We start from the raw sequence: 12,225 nt of genomic DNA on the forward strand, positions 1-12,225 counted from the left end.
AGTTATACTTATATAAGGTTATCTTATCTGAACTGCTAATTAATTGTATGGGTGGTAAAACTCTGGCGAGCTTTTGCTCTTAGCAAGTATGTATGTATGATCAGCTATTACGATAACTAATGTTTGTGTTCATCTTAATTTGCATTTCCGTTTTAGAAAAAAACTTAATTTCTATTTTGGCTGACCTGTTAGAGAACTATCAGATTGAATCCACAACATGATTCAAATAGATTCATTACACCGAGCCACATGTCTTGACCTTGCTATACACTAGTTCCATTAATCAGTGCAAGAAGGCTTACCTGAGCTGCCTGAACCACGGCAGATTCGAATCCACCTTAGCTATCTAGCTAGAAATACAACCTTTGCAGAAAGAGGATTTGCAGTATGAGGAGGCTGACATTGGGGACCCATGAGGCAGCAGCGTTGTCAACATTTTAAAGGCGGCAGGAGATCGAAACAAAAAAAATAAGCCAAAAATCAGTTGGTAAACAAAATCCAAGAAATGAAACATTTACCTTTCTGAGAGGATGACATGCGGGACCCATGAGGCAGCAACATCCTCAATGATTCCAAGGCGGCAGGGGAAATATCCAGAAATTAATTAGGGGTTCAAAATAAATCCATCAAAGGAAACTTTTATTGTTCATAGAGGATGACATGTGGGACCGACCTGCCAACAACGTCCTCATCGTTTCAGAGGGGGCAGGAGATCAAAAGAAAAAGGCAAATAGCCAGAAATTAGGGGTCAAAAATAACTCCAAGAAAGAAAACTTTTATTGTTCGTAGAGGATGACATGCGGGACCCATGAGCCAGCAGCTTACTCAACGTTTCAAAGGCGGCATGAGATCGAAAGAAAAAGGCAAGTGACAAAATATTAGGAGCCAAAGATAATCCAAGAAAAGAAACTTTATTGTACATAGAGGATGACATGCGGGTCCCATTTAGCAGCAGCGGTCTCAACGTTTCAAATGCGGCTTGAGATCAAAAGAAAAAGAAAGTTGATTGTACATAGAGGATGACATGCGGGTCCCATGAGCCAGCAGCGTTTCAAACGTGGCATGAGATCGAAAGAAAAAGGCAAGTGACCAAATATCAGGATCCAAAAATAATTCAAGAAAAGAAACTTGATTGTACATAGAGGCTGACATGTGGGACCTATGAGCCAGCAGAGTCCTCAACGTTTCAAAGGCGACAGGGGATCGAAAGAAAAAGGAAATAGCCAAAAATCAGAGGGTGAAAAAAAACCAAGAAAATGAACTTTTATAGTACATAGAGGATGACATGCGGGTCCCATGAGCCAGCAGGTTCATCAACGTTTCAAACGTGGCATGAGATCGAAAGGAAAAGGCAAGTGACCAAATATGCGGAGCCAAAAATAATTCAAGAAAAGAAAGTTTTATAGTACATAGAGGATGACATGCGGGTCCCATTTAGCAGCAGCGGTATCACCGTTTGAGAGGCTGCACGGGATCGAAAGAAAAAGGCAAGTGACCAAATATGAGGAGCCAAAAATAATTCAAGAAAAGAAAGTTTTATAGTACATAGAGGATGACATGCGGGTCCCATTTAGCAGCAGCGGTATCACCGTTTGAGAGGCGGGACGGGATCGAAAGAAAAAGGCAAGTGACCAAATATGAGGTGCCAAAAATAATTCAAGAAAAGAAAGTTTTACAGTACATAGAGGATGACATGCGGGTCCCATTTAGCAGCAGCGGTATCACCGTTTGAGAGGCGGCAGGGGATCGAAAGAAAAAGGCAAGTGACCAAATATGAGGTGCCAAAAAAATCTCCAAGAAAAGAAAGTTGATTGCACATAGAGGATGACATGCGGGTCCCATTTAGCAGCAGCGGTCTCAACGTTTCCAAGGCGGCAAGGGATCAAAAGAAAAAGGAAGTAGCCAGAAATCAGGGGGTCAAAAAAATCCAAGAATAGAAAGAATTTTGGTTCATAGAGGATGACATGCGGGACCCATGATCCTGCATCGTAAACGGCTCGATCGGAGAGCGTTGAACGAGATGGCGCGATCGAGAAAAAAACAATGCCAGAGAGGCTGCCATCTGGGCCCTACATCCCTCGGCAGTGCGGATTTGCGTTGACTCGGCCGGCGAACCCGAGATTTCGAGATGCACCACGTCCCGGGCCACCATACGCCACGTTTTGGCCGTTTTCGTCGGGCTAGGTGGCCTCAAAAACGAGAAAAAAAACGTTTTGACATGCACAACGGAGAGACCAAAAATCGTCGGCCATGGTCACCAGCAACCACGGCGCGACTTCAACATGTAGATATCATCAATAATGTGGCATGGAACATAAGAAATTATCGATACGTCGGAGATGTATCAGACTCCACCATAGGGGCCGGCCAACCCCCCCTGATACGCGTAAAGCACACGCCCGTTGGGAACCCCAAGTGGAAGGTGTGATGCGTACAGCAGCAAGTTTCCCTCAGTAAGAAACCAAGGTTTATCGAATCAGTAGGATTCAAGGATCACGTGAAGGTCGTTGGTGATGGAGTGTAGTGCGGCGCAACACCAGGGATTCCGGCGCCAACGTGGAACCTGCACAACACAATCAAAGTACTTTGCCCCAACGTAACAGTGAGGTTGTCAATCTCACCGGCTTGTTGTAAACAAAGGATTGGATGTATAGTGTGGATGATGATGTTTGTTTGCGAAGAACAATAAAGAACAATTGCAGTAGATTGTATTTCAGATGTAAAGAATGGACCGAGGTCCACAGTTCACTAGTGGTGTCTCTCCCATAAGATAAATAGCATGTTGGGTGAACGAATTACAGTTGGGCAATTGACAAATAAAGAAGGCATAACAATGCACATACATATATCATGATGAGTACTATGAGATTTAATCAGGGCATTACGACAAAGTACATAGACCGCTATCCAGCATGCATCTATGCCTAAAAAGTCCACCTTAAGGTTATCATCCGAACCCCTTCCAGTATTAAGTTGCAAACAACAGACAATTGCATTAAGTATGGTGCGTAATGTAATCAACACAAATATCCTTAGACAAAGCATTGATGTTTTATCCCTAGTGGCAACAGCACATCCACAACCTTAGAACTTTCTGTCACTGTCCCAGATTCAATGGAGGCATGAACCCACTATCGAGCATAAATACTCCCTCTTGGAGTTACAAGTATCAACTTGGCCAGAGCCTCTACTAGCAATGGAGAGCATGCAAGAACATAAACAACATATATGATAGATTGATAATCAACTTGACATAGTATTCAATATTCATCGGATCCCAACAAACATAACATGTAGCATTACAAATAGATGATCTTGATCATGATAGGCATCTCACAAGATCTAACATGATAGCACAATGAGGAGAAGACAACCATCTAGCTACTGCTATAGACCCATAGTCCAGGGGTGAACTACTCACACATCGATCTGGAGGTGATCATGGTGATGAAGAGACCTCCGGGAGATGATTCCCCTCTCCGGCAGGGTGCCGGAGGCGATCTCCTGAATCCCCCGAGATGGGATTGGCGGCGGCGGTGTCTCTGGAAGGTTTTCCGTATCGTGGCTCTCGGTACTGGGGGTTTCGCGACGAAGGCTTTAAGTAGGCGGAAGGGTAGGTTTAGGGGCGGCACGAGGGCCCCACACACCAGGGTGGCGCGGGCCCAGCCCTGGCCGCGCGGCCCTAGCGTGGCGGCGCCTCGTCGCCCCACTTCGTAATCCTTTCGGTCTTCTGGAAGCTTCGTGGAAAAATAAGACCCTGGGCATTGATTTCGTCCAATTCCGAGAATATTTCCTTTGTAGGATTTCTGAAACCAAAAACAGCAGAAAACAGCAACTGGCTCTTCGGCATCTCGTCAATAGGTTAGTGCCGGAAAATGCATAATAATGACATATAATGTGTATAAAACATGTGAGTATCATCATAAAAGTAGCATGGAACATAAGAAATTATAGATACGTTTGAGACGTATCAAGCATCCCCAAGCCTAGTTCCTACTCGCCCTCGAGTAGGTAAACGATAACAAGGATAATTTCTGAAGTGACATGCTATCATAATCTTGATCAATACTATTGTAAAGCACATGAGATGAATGCAGCGATTCGAAGCAATGGTGAAGACAATGAGTAAACAAATGAATCATATAGCAAAGACTTTTCATGAATAATACTTTCAAGACAAGCATCAATAAGATTTGCATAAGAGTTACTCATAAAGCAATAAATTCTTAGTAGAAAGCTTTGAAACAACACAAAGGAAGATATAAGTTTCAACAGTTGCTTTCAACTTCAACATATATATCTCATGGATAATTGTCAACATAAAGTAATATAACAAGTGCAATAGGTAAACATGTAAGAATCAATGCACACAGTTTACACAAGTGTTTGCTTCTGAGATAGAAAGAAGTAGGTAAACTGACTCAACAATAAAGTAGAAGAATGACCCTTCGCAGAGGGAAGCATGGATTACTATTTTTGTGCTAGAGCTTTTCATTTTGAAAACATAGAAACAATTTTGTCAACGGTAGTAATAAATCATATGTGTTATGTATAATATATCCTATAAGTTGCAAGCCTCATGCATAGTATACCAATAGTGCTCGCACCTTGTCCTAATTAGCTTGGATTAACATGGATTATCATTGCATAGCATATGTTTCAACCAAGTGTCACAAAGGGGTACCTCTATGCTGCCTGTACAAAGGTCTAAGGAGAAAGCTCGCATTGGATTTCTCGCTTTTGATTATTCTCAACTTAGACATCCATACCGGGACAACATAGACAACAGATAATGGACTCCTCTTTAATGCATAAGCATTCAACAACAGATAAAATTCTCATAAGAGATTGAGGATTAATTGTCCAAACTGAAACTTCCACCATGGATCATGGCTTTAGTTAGCGGCCCAATGTTCTTCTCTAACAATATGCATACTCAAACCATTTGATCATGAAAATCGCCCTTACTTCAGACAAGGCGAACATGCATAGCAACTCACATGAGATTCAACAAAGGTAAAAGTTGATGGCGTCCCCAGAAACATGGTTACCGCTTAACAAGCAACTTATTAAGAAATAAGATACATAAGTACATATTCTTCACCACAATAGTTTTTAAGGCTATTTTCCCATGAGCTATATATTGCAAAAACAAAGAATAGAATTTTAAAGGTAGCACTCAAGTAATGTACTTTGGAATGGCAGAGAAATACCATGTAGTAGGTAGGTATGGTGGACACAAATGGCATAGTTTTTGGCTCAAGGATTTGGATGCACGAGAAGAATTCCCTCTCAATACAAGGCTAGGCTAGCAAGGTTGTTTGAAGCAAACTCAAGTATAAAACGGTGCAGCAAGACTCACATATGAACATATTGTAAGCATTATAAGACTTTACATTGTCTTCCTTGTTGTTCAAACACCTTAACTAGAAAATATCTAGACTCTAGAGAAACTAATCATGCAAACCAGATTTTAACAAGCTCTATGTAGTTCTTCATTAATAGGTGCAAAGTACATGATGCAAGAGCTTAAACATGATATATATGAGCACAACAATTTCCAAGTATCAAATTATTCAAGACATTATACCAATTAACACATGCAGCATTTTCTGTTTCCAACCATATATCAATGAACGAAGTAGTTCAACCTTCGCCATGAACATTAAAGAATAAAGCTAAGAACATATGTGTTCATACGAAACAGCGGAGCGTGTCTCTCTCCCAAACAAAGAATGCTAGGATTCGATTTTATTCAAACAAAAACAAAAACAAAAATAAAAACAAACAGACGCTCCAAGTAAAGCACATAACATGTGACGGAATAAAAATATAGTTTCACTAGAGGTGACCTGATAGGTTGTCGATGAAGAAGGGATGCCTTGGGCATCCCCAAGCTTAGATGCTTGAGTCTTCTTAAAATATGCAGAGATGAACCACGGGGGCATCCCCAAGCTTAGACTTTTCACTCTTCTTGATCATATTGTATCATCCTCCTATCTTGATCCTTGAAAACTTCCACCACACCAAACTCAAAACAAATTCATTAGAGGGTTATTGCATAATTGAAAATTCACATATTCAGAGGTGACATAATCATTCTTAACACTTCTGGACATTGCACAAAGCTACTGAAAGTTAATGGAGCAAAGAAATCCATCAAACATAGCAAAATAGGCAATGCGAAATAAAAGGCAGAATCTGTCAAAACAGAACAGTCCTTAAAGACGAATTTTTTAGGGGCACTTAACTTGCTCAGATGAAAATGCTCAAATTGAATGAAAGTTGCGTACATATCTGAGGATCACGCACGTAAATTGGCAGATTTTTATAAATTTCCTAAAGAAAGGGCTGCTCAATTTCGTGACAGCAAGAAATCTGTTCCTGCGCAGTAATCCAAATCTAGTATTGACTTTACTATCAAAGACTTTACTTGGCACAACAATACAATAAAATAAATATAAGGAGAGGTTGCTACAGTATTAACAACTTCCAAGACTCAAATATAAAACAAAAGTGCAGAAGTAAAATGATGGGTTGTCTCCCATAAGCGCTTTTCTTTAACGCCTTTCAGCTAGGCGCAGAAAGTGTGAATCAAGTATTATCGAGAGACGAAACATCAACATAGGGGTTTGGAGTTTTCTTAACTATGCATTGTATCTTATCTATGTAAGTTTCAGAGGCTCCTTTTTCATTACTCTTAGGCTTGCTATTCTCATCAAACAAATTTTCAGGAACAAGCCAACCATAGTTATTTTCTAGAGCTTCATGCATTCCTAGGAGCTTACTAGGTATCGGTACTTTAATCTCCCCTCCATCATTAACATTATTAGTGTACTTTATTCTATCAATTTCCATCTTTTCAAGGGTACTAGCAAAGTTGGTGTAAGAGCCAAGCATCTTATATTTAATAAAGACTTTTCTAGCCTCTCTTGCTACACCACCAAATTCTTTAAGAAGGGTTTCTAAGACAAAATCTTTCTTTTCTCCTTCCTCCATATCACAGAGTGTAAGAAACATATGTTGAATTATAGGATTGAGATTAACAAATTTAGTTTCCAACATGTGTACTAAAGAAGCAGCAGCAATTTCATAAGTAGGAGCAAGTTCTACCAAGTGTCTATCTTCAAAATCTTCAGTTGTACTAACATGAGTGAAAAAATCTTCTATATTATCTCTTCCAATTGTAGACCCTCGTCCCACCGGTATGTCTTTTAGAGTGTACTTAGGAGGAAACATGATGAAATAAACAAAAGCTAAATAAAGTAAATGCAAGTAACTAATTTTTTTGTGTTTTTAATATAGAGATCAAGACAGTAAATAAAGTAAAACTAGCAACTAATTTTTTGTGTTTTTGATATAAGAGCAAACAAAGCAGCAAATAAAATAAAGTAAAGCAAGACAAAAACAAAGTAAAGAGATTGGATGTGGGAGACTCCCCTTGCAGCGTGTCTTGATCTCCCCGGCAACGGCGCCAGAAATTTTGCTTGATACGCGTAAAGCACACGCCCGTTGGGAACCCCAAGTGGAAGGTGTGATGCATACAGCAGCAAGTTTCCCTCAGTAAGAAACCAAGGTTTATCGAACCAGTAGGAGTCAAGGATCACGTGAAGGTCGTTGGTGACGGAGTGTAGTGCGGCGCAACACCAGGGATTCCGGCGCCAACGTGGAACCTGCACAACACAATCAAAGTACTTTGCCCCAACATAACAGTGAGGTTCTCAATCTCACGGGCTTGCTGTAAACAAAGGATTAGATGTATAGTGTGGATGATGATGTTTGTTTGCGAAGAACAATAAAGAACAATTGCAGTAGATTGTATTTCAGATGTAAAGAATGGACCGGGGTCCACAGTTCAACAGTGGTGTCTCTCCAATAAGATAAATAGCATGTTGGGTGAACGAATTACAGTTGGGAAATTGACAAATAAAGAAGGCATAACAATGCACATACATATATCATGATGAGTACTATGAGATTTAATCAGGGCATTACGACAAAGTACATAGACCGCTATCCAGCATGCATCTATGCCTAAAAAGTCCACCTTCAGGTTATCATCCGAACCCCTTCCAGTATTAAGTTGCAAACAACAGACAATTGCATTAAGTATGGTGCGTAATGTAATCAACACAAATATCCTTAGACAAAGCATTGATGTTTTATCCCTAGTGGCAACAGCACATCCACAACCTTAGAACTTTCTGTCACTGTCCCAGATTCAATGGAGGCATGAACCCACTATCGAGCATAAATACTCCCTCTTGGAGTTACAAGTATCAACTTGGCCAGAGCCTCTACTAGCAACGGAGAGCATGCAAGAACATAAACAACATATATGATAGATTGATAATCAACTTGACATAGTATTCAATATTCATCGGATCTCAACAAACACAACATGTAGCATTACAAATAGATGATCTTGATCATGATAGGCAGCTCACAAGATCAAACATGATAGCACAATGAGGAGAAGACAACCATCTAGCTACTGCTATGGACCCATAGTCCAGGGGTGAACTACTCACACATCGATCCGGAGGCGATCATGGTGATGAAGAGACCTCCGGGAGATGATTCCCCCCTCCGGCAGGGTGCCGGAGGCGATCTCCTGAATCCCCCTAGATGGGAATGGCGGAGGCGGCGTCTCTAGAAGGTTTTCCGTATCGTGGCTCTCGGTACTGGGGGTTTCGCGACGAAGGCTTTAAGTAGGCGGAAGGGTAGGATTAGGGGCGGCACGAGGGCCCCACACACCAGGGCGGCGCGGGCCCAGCCCTGGCCGCGCGGCCCTGGCGTGGCGGCGCCTCGTCGCCCCACTTCGTAATCCTTTCGGTCTTCTGGAAGCTTCGTGGAAAAATAAGACCCTGGGCGTTGATTTCGTCCAATTCCGAGAATATTTCATTTGTAGGATTTCTGAAACCAAAAACAGCAGAAAACAGCAACTGGCTCTTCGGCATCTCGTCAATAGGTTAGTGCCGGAAAATGCATAATAATGACATATAATGTGTATAAAACATGTGAGTATCATCATAAAAGTAGCATGGAACATAAGAAATTATAGATACGTTTGAGACGTATCACCCCCCCCCCCAAAGGAAAGGTGGGAGTCCCACCTTGAGTAGGACTCCCATCTTGAGTACGTTTCGTGCTTATGGCAAGTTTTGGTTTCGGGTCTTATTCGAAGACTTGTAGTCTAACTCTTGGGGGTGTCCACCTATAAAAAGAGGAGCAAGGGGAGGGGGCCAGCCACTCTAGCCTCCAACCTTGGCCGCCCCCCTAGTGGCCGACGCCCAAGCCTCCCTCTCCCCAAACCCTAGCGCCTCTCCTCCACATACTACTCCCGCAACGCAGAGGCGAAGCCCTGCCGGAGTTCTCCACCACCACCGCCACCACACCGTCATGCTGCCGGGATTCCGAGGACGATCTACTACTTCCACTGCCCGCTGGAACGGGGAGGAGGACGTCGTCTTCATCAACACCGTACATGTGACCGAGTACGGAGGTGCTGCCCGATTGTGGCACCGTCAAGATCTTCTACGCGCTTTTGAAAGCGGCAAGTGATCATCTTCTGCAACAACGAGATCTAATCTCGTAGGCTTTGGAAATCTTCAAGGGTTAGTCTCGTGATCCCCTCATTGCTACCATCTTCTAGATTGCATCTTGGCTTGGTTTCCGTTCTTGCGGTAGGAATTTTTTTTGTTTTCTATGCTACGAATCCCATCAGTGGTATCAGAGCTGTGTCTATGCATAGATTGGTTGCACGAGTAGAACACAATGGTTTTGTGGGCGTTGATGCTTTTTTGTCTTTAGTTTGTGTACTTTGCATCTTGCGCCATGGTGGGATGAAGCGGCCCGGGCTAACTTTACATGACCGCGTTCATGATACTTGCTCCACGCTCGACATGCAACTTGTATTGCATAAGTGGATTTGCGGGTGTCCGTCTCTCCCACCATAGTGAAGATTCAATTTACTCTTTCTATTGAGAACACTAATATCACCGTTGTGGTTCATGTTCGTAGGTAGATTGGATCTTACTCGAAAACCCTAAACCACGTAAAATATGCAAACCATATTAGAGGCGTCTAACTTGTTTTTGCAGGGTTTGGTGATGTGATATGGCCATGATGTGATGATGAATATGTATGAGATGATCATTATTGTATTGTGGCAACCAGCAGGAGCCTTATGGTTGTTTTTATATTTCATGTTGTAGTATTATTTCAAAGTAGTTGTAATAGTTGCTACACACGGTGAACAACCATGAAGACGGCGCCATGGACCTTGACGCTACGCCGAAGATGATGGAGATCATGCCCGTTGATGATGGAGATCATGTCCGTGCTTTGGAGATGAAGATCAAAGGCGCAAAGACTAAAGGGCCATATCATATCACATATGAATTGCATGTGATGTTAATCCTTTATGCATCTTATTTTGCTTAGATCGCGACGGTAGCATTATAAGATGATCCCTCACATTAATATCAAGATAATAAAGTGTTCTCCCCTCGTATGCACCGTTGCTATAGTTCGTCGTTTCGAAGCATCTCGTGATGATCGGATGTGATAGACTCTACGTTTACATACAACGGGTGTAAGCCATGTTTGCACACGCGGAATACTTGGGTTTGCTTGGTGAGCCTATCATGTACAGACATGGCCTCGGAACACAGGAAACCGAAAGGTTGAACATGAATCATATGGATGATATGATCAACATGTTGATGTTCACCATTGAAGCTACATCATCTCACGTGATGATCGGTTTTGGTGTAGTGGATTTGGATCGTGTACCACTTAACAACTATGAGGGATGTTGTATTAAGTGGAAGTTCATTAGTAATTAGATTAAAACATGAACTAATTATCATGAACATAGTCTGAGTAGTATTTTGAATTAATTTTGTAGTATTGGCATCCGTTTTCTACCATGCGCTAGTCTTGTAATTGAGATAGAAATACCGTTAAGTCTGACAAGAAACTTTACGGACTGGTACCGTATTGTTAAAGAATCAAGAAATGATTAAGTCCTATTGCAAACTTTTAGTAAACCTCACATTGTTGATTCAAAGAGCTATGGTTTCAATTAGTACCTAAAGTCATCTTGTCTCCGTGAAACTTTAAGTTCAAATATGTTTGAAAAGTAAGGAGCTGAAAATTTTGTTTTCAGAAATAAGCAAGGTATGAGATATATGTGATACCTAAGACCTTATTGCAAGGTGATAGAATATAATTTGGTGAAACTACATAAACTCATAAGTTTTATGGGAATGTACGAAGGTTGAAGACGCCAGGCGTCCCAATCCTCCAACTATTGGGGCACTAACGATATTCGCATATCCATGAAGTGATCGGCCTTAGTATGCACCGTTGCTAAGACTCGTTGTTTCGAAGCATCACGCGATGATCGGGTGTTATAGATTCTACGTGTGCATACAATGGGTGCAAGCCAGATTTGCACATGCGAATACTGAGGTTAAACTTTACGAGCCTAGCACGTACAGACATGGTCTCGGAAAGTCGTCATGATATGATGGATAAAATTATGAGTGAAATTGTTCATCATATTACAAAGTTACTAATAGTGAAATCTGGAACACTTGTCATATGATGATCAACTTCAAAGTAAGAACCTCAAGGTTATTGGTATTTGACCAACAAACCTAGAAGTTATTGAAGGTGAAGTGCTGAGAATGAGGAAAGCTAAAAGAGAAACTACAAAAGATATTTTGGCAGAAAGAAAGAAAAAGACTAGAAAGTCTAGCTCAGGTGTATATAGATGATATACATATTATGGATGTATTCTTTGTTTGGTCGCATAATAGAATTCTTGGGTATTTATACCAGATTGGTTGGTATGAGATGTCATACAATACAACGCAATACAAGAATACGATGGCCTAAGTGACTGATAAGGAATATGGTAATAATGCACGTCTGGAACATAATAAAGTGTTATTGTGTTTGTCGTTGGCATTCTACCTAGCCCTTAGAATTTATAATAAAGAACTTAATAATTGTTATTTTGCTCTGGTCAAATGAAAACAATGAGTTGTTCAAATTATGACATTACTCCATGTACGATGGATAAGTTATTATAAATTTTAATGGTGAAATACACATACATAACACTAACGCTAAAATGCCATAAGGCAAATGATTTGAATTCCACTTATTTGTGTGGAACCGCCATTTAGGTCATATTAGAGAAGAACGCATGAA

The sequence above is a fragment of the Lolium perenne genome, chromosome 6 (assembly GCF_019359855.2).
Source record: "Lolium perenne isolate Kyuss_39 chromosome 6, Kyuss_2.0, whole genome shotgun sequence".
Classification (NCBI taxonomy): domain Eukaryota; kingdom Viridiplantae; phylum Streptophyta; class Magnoliopsida; order Poales; family Poaceae; genus Lolium; species Lolium perenne.